This window comes from Phoenix dactylifera, chromosome 17 (assembly GCF_051530095.1).
Source record: "Phoenix dactylifera cultivar Ajwa chromosome 17, Ajwa_hap1_PhDact_Kaust_v1.1, whole genome shotgun sequence".
NCBI classification, from domain to species: Eukaryota; Viridiplantae; Streptophyta; class Magnoliopsida; order Arecales; family Arecaceae; genus Phoenix; species Phoenix dactylifera.
Window position 1 is genome coordinate 13,815,874 of NC_143206.1, and position 16,027 is coordinate 13,831,900.

A 16,027-nucleotide genomic window follows, 5' to 3' on the forward strand; every position below is an offset into this window, starting at 1 on the left:
AAGAAGTGGGGGTTTGATATATGTTGTTGAGGATGTAACCATTGGTTAGGTAGGGTTTCCTGCTGCCCAACTGGATGAGACAGGCTATGCTCTGATCTAAGCACTCAAAAGACAAAAGTTGAGACTCCATAACTGTGAGAACCCAGAAAAAAAAAATAATATGTGGATGATGGGCTGGCCCGAAGAAGCCGGGCCCATCTATCAAATACGATCGTGCCGTGGAAACGCAAAGAGGGCGTTAGAGGGGGGGGCAGCAGCGCTAGAGAGGGCGATCGCCGGAGGAGGCCAGTCGTCGGGGGAGCTTGACCGCCGAAGAAGAGGGCGATCGTGGGGGAAAGCGGCGGATTTCGCAAGCCGGCGGGTCAAGGAGGAGGATCCCCACCAAACGCGCGAAGAGGCCTCGGATCCGTGGGTTTACTCACGGATTTCTCCACCGATTTCTCGCCGGAACGGCCGCCGGAGCATCCCGCCGGACCAAGGTAAGCCCTTGTGCTTCATTGATTGGTTTTTGGGTGGTGTTGGTGGAGTTTTGGCCGGTGAAGCCGTCGGAGAGGGATCCGAAACAGGGTACCCCTGTTTCGGCCCCTTTCTTTCGGATTTCGCCGCCGCCGGCCGCCGGTTGGCCGGGATCCATAGCATATGGGGGGGTTGGACGGGATTGTGTTGGTTTGTGAGAGATTTTTAGGGCTTTGTTGTGGATGGGGGTTGTTGGACCGAGGGCTTCTCCTCGTGGCTTCATCTCCCTCTCCGCTTCCTCTCGCGTCGGTGGGCCGCCGGCCGGCGACGGCGGTGAGATCGGGACCACCGTGGCTGCCGTCGGGTGGGGGAAGCAGAACCACCGTGATGATGGCCATCCGTTGATGATGGAGGAGGGGGGGAGGGAGGAAAGCATACCGGCTCTTGGGGGAAGAAGAAGAAGAAGAAGAAGAAGAAGAAATCTCTTCTTCCCTCCTTCTCTTGGCTGGCGATGATATGGCGATGGTTCGGCCAGTGGTGTTGTCGAGTTGGGGAAGGAGAGGGCACAGCCACCACGGTTGTTGCCCTTGGATCAAAAAGGATTTGAGGAAGGGAGATGTATTCCTAACCATGAAGAGAGAGGAATCATTCCTTTATGTTGGTATCTTTACCGGGACCGGCCATCATCGCCGGCGTGGCAGCGGCCACGGTTGGCGACGACGTAGGCCGGTGGTACAAGATGGGAGTCGGGCTATCCCGACTGCCCTAGATCTGGAAGGATTGAGATGTTTGGGGACCTGATGATGGACCCTATAACAGATGAGAATTATAGTTCAGAATATTTTAATATTAAATAATTTAGTTGTGATTTATAATTGATGTTGTAGAGGAAGAGTCGGCGGTGCCAGGAGATTTTGATCAGGGGACTCAGCACCCCAGCGCGTAGGTTGTGATTCGGACCGTGTTTGAGTCAGTCTACAATTTCTGTAAGAATCCCTACATCTGAGCACTTTTATTTACGCATATATTGGATTTATCGTTGGATATATTTTATCAGTATGTTGCTGTTTGTTTTTGAGCTTGTATGGCACTATGAGGTGTGCATTTTGTTTATTATGAAAGTATTGGAATAATTAAATTGGGAAGGAATAACATATTTTGAGAAATTATGAAAATATGTGACGTGATTGAAATGTGATTAAACATGTAAAACTAGACATGTAAAATGGGTTGGACTAACCTTGTCATGAGATAGCCTCTACGAGCTTATGCGTAGGATAGCTGCCACGAGCTTATGCGTGGGATAGCCTCTACGAGCTTATGCGTAGGATAGCCTCCACGGGCTTACGCGTGGGATAGCCTCTACGAGCTTATGCGTAGGATAGCCTCCACGGGCTTACGCGTGGGATAGCTGCCACGAGCTTATGCGTGGAATTTGTGCAGTCTTGGACTGGGTCATGATCTTGGTTAGTCCAACGCCAGAAGTAAAAAGTCTGAAGACTTGGGAATCATGGTATTACATGAATGAATCACGAAATGTGAAAAAAGGATTTATGTATACAAAATGGTTTGTGTATATATTTGTTATTTGTTGAGCCTTTTGAAATGATGAAATGACATATATTTGATGCATTGATTATTTTATGATTTTTACTGTGTGGCTGTTGGGATTCTTACTGGGCTGAAAAAGCTCATACTACACTTACTTTCTTTTTCAGAGGCACTGAATTTGTAAAGACCATTGGGTGGGACGAGAAATCAGATCAGCATGGAGTCTGATTGCTGGATAGATAGAAGTTAATCTATCTTTTATTTATGGACATTTGAAATTATGTAATAAATCAGTACATTTTAGTTGGTTTGTTTTAAATACATTAATTATGGATTTATTGGAATTTTTGTTTATCTTAGGCCTTGCATGATCTTTAGGGCACTGCTCTAGGGCTCATGCGGCCGGTCGCGTGCCGGACCCGGGTGATGGGTTCGGGGCGTGACAGAGTGGTATCAGAGCTTAAGGTTAAGGTATCCTAGGGTTTATGTTCAGGTGAGTATCAGTTGAGAATTATGATAGAAAAACTATCAGAGTTTTGGTTTATAATCACTTGAGATTGTAACAAGAATGATATTATAATCTAAGGTTTAAGACCACTAGGGACTGTGGCCTTAGTGGCATTAAAGTTTGAGGTTTAAGATTATTAGAAAATGTGACCAGTTGGAATCTGAGCATATGTTTAAGATCACTAGGGATCGTGACAGAAATATATCATAGCTTAAGGTTATGATCACTTTGGACATGACAATTAAATTCAGTGCTTAAGCTGTAAGATCACTGGGCATTGTGATAAAATGTATGCATCGATTTGGTTTTCGATGCATACGGAAGGAAAGTATAAATTGTCTTTGATAATGATAAGAGAGGTATGACCTAAGATAAGTGTAGGTCAATAATGGCATATCGAGTATACCATGTTCAGATATTATTTAGATGATTTGAAAGTTCAAATTTGATGTGGATTTTGATGTGATCATACTTTTGGTTTTGCTGCTAATTATTAGAGTGGGATTTATACGTTGATTTAGTATTGGAGTAAGCTAAGGAGATTTCATAATATTGAAAAGAATGTTTTTCGAGGTTAAATCTGTATGTGGATTATATTTGGAATTGACATGTTTGAATATTGTAAATTGGCGTATTTCTATTAGTGGATTAAATTCTTAAAGCCATATAGTATGCAAATTGGTGGAGTATTCTAATTATTTGAATTTGTATATTTGGATTGGGCTCCTGAATTTTTCTTATAATTGTTGAAGATTATTGGATGTGTTAACTTGAACTCAAGTCTAGGTTTATGATCTAACTAGAAATCTTTGTCATTGTAAAATACAATATTGAGTAGAGATTTCGATTTTGAGATGCTTATGTAAGTTATTATGTGTAGCATTGATCATATAGACGTTAAGGATTTTAGTGAAAAAAAAAAAAGATTTGGAGGTTGATAGAGTTAATTCCTACTCATAGTGATATTGGCTCAACAGTTCTAACCTATTGAATTTGAAGTAAATTCTGTTGGAAGAAAAATCAATGTAGATTTTCTGATTAAATTGCTAAGGAAATACAAGAATTACCCCTTTAAATTAAACCTAGATATTTTTGGATTCTAAAAAGGTTGTGGAGATCACGTAGTGACCTTAAACTTGACTAAAAGATTGGGGGTTGGTTATGGTAAGTATACTCTATATAAATCGAGGACAAAAAGATCTAGAGGTTTTACTCTAGTTCTACTTGAAAATTTAAAATTTGGATTTTTCTTAGTCTCGGTGCAAAGTGATGCTTTGGTCAGAAATCATTTTGTGACTTTAGAGAATTTGATGAGTTAGATCAGAGTGCGCAGCGGAAGTGTAGTGGTTTGAGTTATTTTGAAACCGATTAAAAAAAAATAATAATAATAATAATACCTTGATCTGAAGGGTATTATTATGGAAAAATTTGAGTTAGTTTTCTAATAGAGGGGAATGTCGTTGATTCTTTGTCTACTGGAAGTAGTTGTGGGCTCTCCTATTTTTGATAATTCTAAGAAGGATTTTAGGGCATCTCAAATTTAGCGTTAACGGATTGATAGCTCTGTGATTAAGCTTGGGCCTGGAATGATTTAACATAGTTCTTCGACTCCTAGCTCTGACATTGTTAATATACCTATTTGAACAGGTTTGCGGTTTTTCTAGAATAAAGGTTGATCATTTAATCACAGGCAAAGTTTAAAAAAAAAAATTGATTATAGAATATTAAGTGCATTTGATACTAAAGATTTCTCCTATTTCTGTTAAGCTAATTATGATTATATAGAATCAAGAGAAATTAATTTTCTTGGGATATAATTATGGCATTTTAATCCAAGGTTGGGAGTTTGAAATTCTTTTGAAGGAGATCAAAAAAAAAAAAAAAAGAAGCTTACTACGTGTGGTAAATAGAAAGGATCAAGTTTTGAGATGCTGTGATTTTTGTATGTCAAAATCTTGTGAGTAGGTACTCCGAGAGAGAGACTATTTGAGATCTCAGGGATGATATGATGGATACATATTTTTAAAGCTTGAGACTTCATGTATGTTAATTTCGCGGACGAAATTTTTTTTTAGGAGGGAAGAATGTGAGAACCCAGAAAAAAAAAATATGTGGAATGATGGACTAGCCCGAAGAAGCCGGGCCCATCTATCAAATACGATCGTGGAAACGCAAAGAGGGCGTTAGAGGGGGGGGCAGCGGCGCTAGAGAGGGCGATCGCCGGAGGAGGCCAGTCGTCGGGGGAGCTTGACCGCCGAAGAAGAGGGTGATCGTGGGGGAAAGCAGCGGATTTCGCAAGCCGGCGGGTCAAGGAGGAGGATCCCCACCAAACGCACGAAGAGGCCTCGGATCCGTGGGTTTACTCACGGATTTCTCCACCGATTTCTCGCCGGAACGGCCGCCGGAGCATCCCGCCGGACCAAGGTAAGCCCTTGTGCTTCATTGATTGGTTTTTGGGTGGTGTTGGTGGAGTTTTGGCCGGTGAAGCCGTCGGAGAGGGATCCGAAACAGGGTACCCCTGTTTCGGCCCCTTTCTTTCGGATTTCGCCGCCGCCGGCCGCCGGTTGGCCGGGATCCATGGCATATGGGGGGGTTGGACGGGATTGTGTTGGTTTGTGAGAGATTTTTAGGGCTTTGTTGTGGATGGGGGTTGTTGGACCGAGGGCTTCTCCTCGTGGCTTCATCTCCCTCTCCGCTTCCTCTCGCGTCGGTGGGCCGCCGGCCGGCGACGGCGGTGAGATCGGGACCACCGTGGCTGCCGTCGGGTGGGGGAAGCAGAACCACCGTGATGATGGCCATCCGTTGATGATGGAGGAGGGGGGGAGGGAGGAAAGCATACCGGCTCTTGGGGGAAGAAGAAGAAGAAGAAGAAGATATCTCTTCCCTCCTTCTCTTGGCCGGCGATGATATGGCGATGGTTCGGCCAGTGGTGTTGTCGAGTTGGGGAAGGAGAGGGCACAGCCACCACGGTTGTTGCCCTTGGATCAAAAAGGATTTGAGGAAGGGAGATGTATTCCTAACCATGAAGAGAGAGGAATCATTCCTTTATGTTGGTATCTTTACCGGGACCGGCCATCATCGCCGGCATGGCAGCAGCCACGGCTGGCGACGACGTAGGCCGGTGGTACAAGATGGGAGTCGGGCTATCCCGACTGCCCTAGATCTGGGAGGATTGAGATGTTTGGGGACCTGATGATGGACCCTATAACAGATGAGAATTATAGTTCAGAATATTTTAATATTAAATAATTTAGTTGTGATTTATAATTGATGTTGTAGAGGAAGAGTCGGCGGTGCCAGGAGATTTTGATCAGGGGACTCAGCACCCCAGCGCGTAGGTTGTGATTCGGACCGTGTTTGAGTCAGTCTACAATTTCTGTAAGAATCCCTACATCTGAGCACTTTTATTTACGCATATATTGGATTTATCGTTGGATATATTTTATCAGTATGTTGCTGTTTGTTTTTGAGCTTGTATGGCACTATGAGGTGTGCATTTTGTTTATTATGAAAGTATTGGAATAATTAAATTGGGAAGGAATAACATATTTTGAGAAATTATGAAAATATGTGACGTGATTGAAATGTGATTAAACATGTAAAACTAGACATGTAAAATGGGTTGGACTAACCTTGTCATGAGATAGTCTCTACGAGCTTATGCGTAGGATAGCTGCCACGAGCTTATGCGTGGGATAGCCTCTACGAGCTTATGCGTAGGATAGCCTCCACGGGCTTACGCGTGGGATAGCCTCTACGAGCTTATGCGTAGGATAGCCTCCACGGGCTTACGCGTGGGATAGCTGCCACGAGCTTATGCGTGGAATTTGTGCAGTCTTGGACTGGGTCATGATCTTGGTTAGTCCAACGCCAGAAGTAAAAAGTCTGAAGACTTGGGAATCATGGTATTACATGAATGAATCACGAAATGTGAAAAAAGGATTTATGTATACAAAATGGTTTGTGTATATATTTGTTATTTGTTGAGCCTTTTGAAATGATGAAATGACATATATTTGATGCATTGATTATTTTATGATTTTTACTGTGTGGCTGTTGGGATTCTTACTGGGCTGAAAAAGCTCATACTACACTTACTTTCTTTTTCAGAGGCACTGAATTTGTAAAGACCATTGGGTGGGACGAGAAATCAGATCAGCATGGAGTCTGATTGCTGGATAGATAGAAGTTAATCTATCTTTTATTTATGGACATTTGAAATTATGTAATAAATCAGTACATTTTAGTTGGTTTGTTTTAAATACATTAATTATGGATTTATTGGAATTTTTGTTTATCTTAGGCCTTGCATGATCTTTAGGGCACTGCTCTAGGGCTCATGCGGCCGGTCGCGTGCCGGACCCGGGTGATGGGTTCGGGGCGTGACAGAGTGGTATCAGAGCTTAAGGTTAAGGTATCCTAGGGTTTATGTTCAGGTGAGTATCAGTTGAGAATTATGATAGAAAAACTATCAGAGTTTTGGTTTATAATCACTTGAGATTGTAACAAGAATGATATTATAATCTAAGGTTTAAGACCACTAGGGACTGTGGCCTTAGTGGCATTAAAGTTTGAGGTTTAAGATTATTAGAAAATGTGACCAGTTGGAATCTGAGCATATGTTTAAGATCACTAGGGATCGTGACAGAAATATATCATAGCTTAAGGTTATGATCACTTTGGACATGACAATTAAATTCAGTGCTTAAGCTGTAAGATCACTGGGCATTGTGATAAAATGTATGCATCGATTTGGTTTTCGATGCATACGGAAGGAAAGTATAAATTGTCTTTGATAATGATAAGAGAGGTATGACCTAAGATAAGTGTAGGTCAATAATGGCATATCGAGTATACCATGTTCAGATATTATTTAGATGATTTGAAAGTTCAAATTTGATGTGGATTTTGATGTGATCATACTTTTGGTTTTGCTGCTAATTATTAGAGTGGGATTTATACGTTGATTTAGTATTGGAGTAAGCTAAGGAGATTTCATAATATTGAAAAGAATGTTTTTCGAGGTTAAATCTGTATGTGGATTATATTTGGAATTGACATGTTTGAATATTGTAAATTGGCGTATTTCTATTAGTGGATTAAATTCTTAAAGCCATATAGTATGCAAATTGGTGGAGTATTCTAATTATTTGAATTTGTATATTTGGATTGGGCTCCTGAATTTTTCTTATAATTGTTGAAGATTATTGGATGTGTTAACTTGAACTCAAGTCTAGGTTTATGATCTAACTAGAAATCTTTGTCATTGTAAAATACAATATTGAGTAGAGATTTCGATTTTGAGATGCTTATGTAAGTTATTATGTGTAGCATTGATCATATAGACGTTAAGGATTTTAGTGAAAAAAAAAAAAGATTTGGAGGTTGATAGAGTTAATTCCTACTCATAGTGATATTGGCTCAACAGTTCTAACCTATTGAATTTGAAGTAAATTCTGTTGGAAGAAAAATCAATGTAGATTTTCTGATTAAATTGCTAAGGAAATACAAGAATTACCCCTTTAAATTAAACCTAGATATTTTTGGATTCTAAAAAGGTTGTGGAGATCACGTAGTGACCTTAAACTTGACTAAAAGATTGGGGGTTGGTTATGGTAAGTATACTCTATATAAATCGAGGACAAAAAGATCTAGAGGTTTTACTCTAGTTCTACTTGAAAATTTAAAATTTGGATTTTTCTTAGTCTCGGTGCAAAGTGATGCTTTGGTCAGAAATCATTTTGTGACTTTAGAGAATTTGATGAGTTAGATCAGAGTGCGCAGCGGAAGTGTAGTGGTTTGAGTTATTTTGAAACCGATTAAAAAAAAATAATAATAATAATAATACCTTGATCTGAAGGGTATTATTATGGAAAAATTTGAGTTAGTTTTCTAATAGAGGGGAATGTCGTTGATTCTTTGTCTACTGGAAGTAGTTGTGGGCTCTCCTATTTTTGATAATTCTAATAAGGATTTTAGGGCATCTCAAATTTAGCGTTAACGGATTGATAGCTCTGTGATTAAGCTTGGGCCTGGAATGATTTAACATAGTTCTTCGACTCCTAGCTCTGACATTGTTAATATACCTATTTGAACAGGTTTGCGGTTTTTCTAGAATAAAGGTTGATCATTTAATCACAGGCAAAGTTTAAAAAAAAAAATTGATTATAGAATATTAAGTGCATTTGATACTAAAGATTTCTCCTATTTCTGTTAAGCTAATTATGATTATATAGAATCAAGAGAAATTAATTTTCTTGGGATATAATTATGGCATTTTAATCCAAGGTTGGGAGTTTGAAATTCTTTTGAAGGAGATCAAAAAAAAAAAAAAAAGAAGCTTACTACGTGTGGTAAATAGAAAGGATCAAGTTTTGAGATGCTGTGATTTTTGTATGTCAAAATCTTGTGAGTAGGTACTCCGAGAGAGAGACTATTTGAGATCTCAGGGATGATATGATGGATACATATTTTTAAAGCTTGAGACTTCATGTATGTTAATTTCGCGGACGAAATTTTTTTTTAGGAGGGAAGAATGTGAGAACCCAGAAAAAAAAAATATGTGGAATGATGGACTAGCCCGAAGAAGCCGGGCCCATCTATCAAATACGATCGTGGAAACGCAAAGAGGGCGTTAGAGGGGGGGGCAGCGGCGCTAGAGAGGGCGATCGCCGGAGGAGGCCAGTCGTCGGGGGAGCTTGACCGCCGAAGAAGAGGGTGATCGTGGGGGAAAGCAGCGGATTTCGCAAGCCGGCGGGTCAAGGAGGAGGATCCCCACCAAACGCACGAAGAGGCCTCGGATCCGTGGGTTTACTCACGGATTTCTCCACCGATTTCTCGCCGGAACGGCCGCCGGAGCATCCCGCCGGACCAAGGTAAGCCCTTGTGCTTCATTGATTGGTTTTTGGGTGGTGTTGGTGGAGTTTTGGCCGGTGAAGCCGTCGGAGAGGGATCCGAAACAGGGTACCCCTGTTTCGGCCCCTTTCTTTCGGATTTCGCCGCCGCCGGCCGCCGGTTGGCCGGGATCCATGGCATATGGGGGGGTTGGACGGGATTGTGTTGGTTTGTGAGAGATTTTTAGGGCTTTGTTGTGGATGGGGGTTGTTGGACCGAGGGCTTCTCCTCGTGGCTTCATCTCCCTCTCCGCTTCCTCTCGCGTCGGTGGGCCGCCGGCCGGCGACGGCGGTGAGATCGGGACCACCGTGGCTGCCGTCGGGTGGGGGAAGCAGAACCACCGTGATGATGGCCATCCGTTGATGATGGAGGAGGGGGGGAGGGAGGAAAGCATACCGGCTCTTGGGGGAAGAAGAAGAAGAAGAAGAAGATATCTCTTCCCTCCTTCTCTTGGCCGGCGATGATATGGCGATGGTTCGGCCAGTGGTGTTGTCGAGTTGGGGAAGGAGAGGGCACAGCCACCACGGTTGTTGCCCTTGGATCAAAAAGGATTTGAGGAAGGGAGATGTATTCCTAACCATGAAGAGAGAGGAATCATTCCTTTATGTTGGTATCTTTACCGGGACCGGCCATCATCGCCGGCATGGCAGCAGCCACGGCTGGCGACGACGTAGGCCGGTGGTACAAGATGGGAGTCGGGCTATCCCGACTGCCCTAGATCTGGGAGGATTGAGATGTTTGGGGACCTGATGATGGACCCTATAACAGATGAGAATTATAGTTCAGAATATTTTAATATTAAATAATTTAGTTGTGATTTATAATTGATGTTGTAGAGGAAGAGTCGGCGGTGCCAGGAGATTTTGATCAGGGGACTCAGCACCCCAGCGCGTAGGTTGTGATTCGGACCGCGTTTGAGTCAGTCTACAATTTCTGTAAGAATCCCTACATCTGAGCACTTTTATTTACGCATATATTGGATTTATCGTTGGATATATTTTATCAGTATGTTGCTGTTTGTTTTTGAGCTTGTATGGCACTATGAGGTGTGCATTTTGTTTATTATGAAAGTATTGGAATAATTAAATTGGGAAGGAATAACATATTTTGAGAAATTATGAAAATATGTGACGTGATTGAAATGTGATTAAACATGTAAAACTAGACATGTAAAATGGGTTGGACTAACCTTGTCATGAGATAGCCTCTACGAGCTTATGCGTAGGATAGCTGCCACGAGCTTATGCGTGGGATAGCCTCTACGAGCTTATGCGTAGGATAGCCTCCATGGGCTTACGCGTGGGATAGCCTCTACGAGCTTATGCGTAGGATAGCCTCCACGGGCTTACGCGTGGGATAGCTGCCACGAGCTTATGCGTGGGATTTGTGCAGTCTTGGACTGGGTCATGATCTTGGTTAGTCCAACGCCAGAAGTAAAAAGTCTGAAGACTTGGGAATCATGGTATTACGTGAATGAATCACGAAATGTGAAAAAGGGATTTATGTATACAAAATGGTTTGTGTGTATATTTGTTATTTGTTGAGCCTTTTGAAATGATGAAATGACATATATTTGATGCATTGATTATTTTATGATTTTTACTGTGTGGCTGTTGGGATTCTTACTGGGCTGGAAAAGCTCATACTACACTTACTTTCTTTTTCAGAGGCACTGGATTTGTAGAGACCATTGGGTGGGACGAGAAATCAGATCAGCATGGAGTCTGATTGCTGGATAGATAGAAGTTAATCTATCTTTTATTTATGGACATTTGAAATTATGTAAAAATCAGTACATTTTAGTTGGTTTGTTTTAAATACATTAATTATGGATTTATTGGAATTTTTGTTTATCTTAGGCCTTGCATGATCTTTAGGGCACTGCTCTAGGGCTCATGCGGCCGGTCGCGTGCCGGACCCGGGTGATGGGTTCGGGGCGTGACAATAACACAGAGATTTCCAAAGCAAAAAATGCACAGATCAACCCTTAATTTAGTCGTGGTTACTTCTGATCACCATGATGGACCGAAAATGTAACATTTTATACTCATTTTAAGATGGGCATAATTCAAGGAAGAAAAAGATACCAATATAAAGGACAAATTGAAACAGAAGGGAAACAATGTAACATCAACTTATATTGGAGAGGAAAGCAGACATACTCCATGGAGACAAAAGCTGACAAACTATCCTTTGATGCATAAATCAGCAACCACTTCATCAACTAAGGAACTCAGTATCTCTCCCTCAAGCTCTACTCCTGTTTCGAATACTTCAATCTCAAAATCCACCCATCTGCCCAAGTGACTACTCATGTCTTTGTCCACAAGCTCATCCACCATCGAGTCTCCCATGCTCTTCCACCCTAAAATCTCCTCATAAAGCTCCTCTGCTAGACCCTTCCCGACAACTGCCAAACCTTTGGTCCATCCATGAAATCCTGCCCGGAAGTAACGGCTGCACTTCGATTCCAAACATTCGTTCAAGCAATCAAACAAGACCTTCCTTTTCGCCCTACCATCCTTGTCATCCCCTTTGAGTATGGTCCTACTTCTCTTATTCTCCAACTTTTCAAACAGGAGGGAATCCAAGATCTCACCAGCATCATTTAGATAACATGTCCTTTGACAAACCTCTGCCGTATAATATCTCCCTCACATAATTCATATCCTAGCTGTTCCCATGAAAATTTAAAACAGCAAGCAAATCACTCATGACACCTACACATCAGAATAACCACTCAGGCAAATAACCCAGCTGTGGAAGGTGGAAGCAAACGCTTCTAAAAAGTCCAATCGTATTCACAAAATAGATAGACTTGTACCAACATCAAGAAAGACCACAGTAGCATTGGATTGAGAGTCACATGGTTTACATGTCTTTCTATCCAGGACTCCATGAGTGGTCAAAAAAGTTTGCAATCTCATGGTGTTTATATGCAGTTGTTTAAAGGATTGATACATCTGATGTGTGATGTCACAAACTAATTATGTATCTATATCAAAGATAACATATAACTCCAGTCAATAACCATGAAAAAATTTCGAAGATGACTAACATTTCGAACTATGGTATGCGAATGATCCGTGGTAGGGTAAACAAGGTCAAGGAAAGTTCTAGTCAGAGAGTACAAATATCATCTGCAAATCAACCAAGAAAGTGGTATCTCAAAATCTCATGATCACTTAAATTGGTGAAAGAAGATCAATAATGATGACAGTTTGGGACAACTGCAACATAAATACGCCCTCTACGACTACTCTCAAACATCCCGAAAAAAATGCAAACTTGTTAAGACCAGGAAACGGCTATCAAACCCAGTAGAGCATCTAATAGAACCTGTCTTTAGATGTTCCTTAAGAGGTCCTTTACTCCATCAATAAAAGTATGCATAAACAAATGACTGTAGGTATATTCAAATGTCAATTTGAGATGTCATGAAGGTTCTCAGCTGTGTTGTTGTGACATCCAGCCCAGATAGGCCGTTTTGGGCTGGTTGTTTTGGCCCAGATGGTTCGTTTTGGCCCAAAGAGAAGCCAGAACAGAGGATCCCGATCGTGATCCTCTGCTCCGACTTCCTCGGAGCGAGTAGGCCGCGGACCCGACTCCGCGGGGAGTTAGAACGGCCGCAATCGAACTCCGCCGTGCCACTCTCACCTCTCTCTCCGGCTCCAACTTCTCTTTTTTTTCGTTCCATGGGCGCCGGGGCAAGGGAAGGGAAAGGGATGGGAGAAAGAATCTTTTGATCTCCCCAAGGAGCCCAGCTCGTCGGAAATCTTGAACCTGTATATGTATCTTCAGAGGCATAAACGATCAAAGTTAGACGATGAGGATAAGAACTATCGTTACAAATCAGAGGTGACAGTTTTATGTTCTGGTTTTGAGAAAGCCAAAGAAAAGTCTCCAAAGTTGGAGTTATTCAGATCCACTTGCTTTGTCGAATCTTCTGGAGAGCTTGGATGATGGAATATATGGAAGTGTAACCACAGAGTATGAAACTCTCCATGCTCAGAGGATGCAGGTCATCAAATTCTTGTCCACATTACGGCCATCACTTGCAAATTCCTGTCCAAGTCTATTTTCTAGCTCTCATCGTGGGACAAATACTTGGTCGGACCTATCAACCAAAGGGAATCAGAATTGAGATCGACGTGTTGAGAGTTCAATATCTTCAGATATAATTGACTTAGAGGCTGACTTCATTGATGCTGCTGCCAATACATCCATGAGAATGTCTGCAGAAAAAAAAAAAAAAAAAAAAAAAAAAACATATGAGTCCAATGTTCAGAATATTTTATATTGTGGTGATTCTGATTTAATGATGCATAGGAAAATTCCAGATGTTGCAAATGGCCCTACGGATTCTTGCCCAAAATACAAAGAAGGGAAAGACAGCACATCTGTCATAATTCTTGATTCAGATGATGAAGATGCAATCCATCAAACAGGAAGTCAACATGCTTCCCATTCTGGAAGGAAATCCTCTGATTCACAAACACTGGAACTCGAATTGAGAGCTTCCAAAGACAAGCCATGATAACGCAAGAAAGTCATTCAAACCAGATAATTCCCCATGACTATGGAAGTAATAAGTTAGATGGTAGTGTTGCATTGAGAGCAAACAGGCAACCATCTGTTCCATATCAAAAAGTTGTCCTACAGAAAGTTCCTGAGAAGCAGCGATTTCAGGATCTTGTGAACCAAGACTAAGCAGAGAAGAGAGGTGAAAGACAAGGTGGAAAAGCTCTTGCTTTTGAAATGACTATGGAGGAAAAAAAAACTGATGTAAACTTCACGCTTGTTTCATCTACGGCTGCGCAGGAGCATTCATCGATATATCATGGGAATCTGCCAACAAGATGAAGCAGAAAACTTAGAAATTGATGAGCATCAGCTGGATGATCTTGGAAAGAAATGTCATTAGATATGGAGTGCTCAAAGAGTCCCAAATATGTTGAGCCAGCTGCTGTACAGGAAGAAGAAGAAGAAGAATGCAAGCGCTTCCCCGTACTTCAGGATGATCTAGGCATTGTTTGTCGTATCTGCGAAGTTATTCAAAGAAGTATAGACACAATATTTGAATACCAATAGGCAAAGGCCACACGGGCAGCAAGGACGCTCATGTCCAGATCAAGTAGACGAAACATTACAATATTCGGGACCTAAATTTTTGGAAGATTTTATAGCAGCTGACATTTCTATCCATCCAAGGCATTTGGAGCAAATGAAGCCACATCAGTTAGAAGGCTTTCATGTTTTGGTTAGAAATTTAGTAAATGATAAACCGGAGGGTTGCATTCTGGCTCATGCCCTGGGATCTGGTAAAACTTTTACGCTCATTGGTTTTCTCCAGAGCTTTTTGGCCAAGCATCCATTTGCAAGGCCCTTGGTAGTGCTTCCCAAGAAAATTCTGCCTATATGGAAGAAACAATTTCAGCAATGGCAGGTTGAGGAGACTCCCCAAAATGATGATAATTTTAAGAGGTAATTAACCTAATCTTTAAAGTGTGTTTTCCAAATTATTTGATAAAATAATTATCAGTTAATTTTGATTTATGTTTTATATTTAGTTAAACAGGTCAGGCATGTTATTGTTATGGTAGTAATTATTTTAAATTATGTTATATGTTATGTTATGAAATTTAGAAAATATGGCTGGGTAATTTATGAAATCTATTTTTATATGTATATATTCTCAGCATGAATATAATCTGTTCTGGCCCTGCAAGTGGAGATTATTTATTGGCCCTGTTGACTTGTATCTGTGAGAAACTAGCTTTGACACCGTACCACCGGTAATTAAAATAATGGTTGACGGGGGACGAAATAGATATATCGTCCTGCCCACAACAAAAAGGCTACCCAATTTCGGCCCAATAGACACCAACGCTAGCCAGACGAAACTTCAATCCGGCCAGTTCCAGCCCGACCTCGAACTCCTTCGAAAACTTCTTCGACCTCGGATATTCGCCGACTCGCCCAACCAAGCTCGGGGCACCTCCTATATTCGCCGACTCGCCCGACCAAGTTTGGGGCGCTCATGTTATTTTGAAACTTTATATAATTACTTTGAATAAATTATTGATTAAAAAAAATTAGAAATTTGTTATTGCTTTGATATTATCTGTAGCCTTGCATACCTGTACGGTCTGCCGTGCAGGCATGCGGCGTTTGTTGCACTTTAAGTTCGGGGCATGACAGTTGTACACCAAGTAAATAAATTCAAACACGAGCAAAAGGATAGTTCTTTTAGTTATTCATGTTTGAAAATTTTCTAGTGAGATTGAGGATAGAACTTCCCCTGTATGGTTGCCATTGCCATATTGGACAGTGCCTTAAGTACTTAGTGTGGTCTGCAAGAAACTATTGAAGTGGACACCGTTGCCACCGATGGCCCATCGTCGATGGTTAGAAGCAAATCATCCATTTCAATTTCAGAATGATATATTTGATGGTACTATAGAGTTGCGATCTACCCCTATTCTATCAACTGGAACTGAAGTTCTTAGACAAATGTAAGGCATCAATTATAGTTATCGTAAGGTCTCCAAATGTTCAAAGAAAAGGGAAGGAAGGACGAAAGGGGAAGGAAGGATGTTGGCAACTCAATGAATAAAA

At 41.5% G+C, this 16,027-nt stretch overlaps 1 long non-coding RNA gene across 3 annotated transcripts; it reads left to right on the top strand.

Moving 5' to 3' along the window:
* Positions 1-643: 643 nt before the first annotated feature.
* Positions 644-12,234, top strand: LOC149751059 (uncharacterized). 3 transcript variants are annotated; one of them, XR_016398822.1, is made up of 4 exons: positions 644-4,939; positions 5,795-9,390; positions 10,246-10,344; positions 11,077-12,234. It is a non-coding gene; the product is annotated as an uncharacterized LOC149751059 (long non-coding RNA). The 3 variants fall into 3 exon arrangements; XR_016398823.1 differs by lacking the exon at positions 10,246-10,344; XR_016398821.1 differs by lacking the exon at positions 11,077-12,234 and having other exon boundaries at positions 10,246-11,054.
* Positions 12,235-16,027: the final 3,793 nt, after the last annotated feature.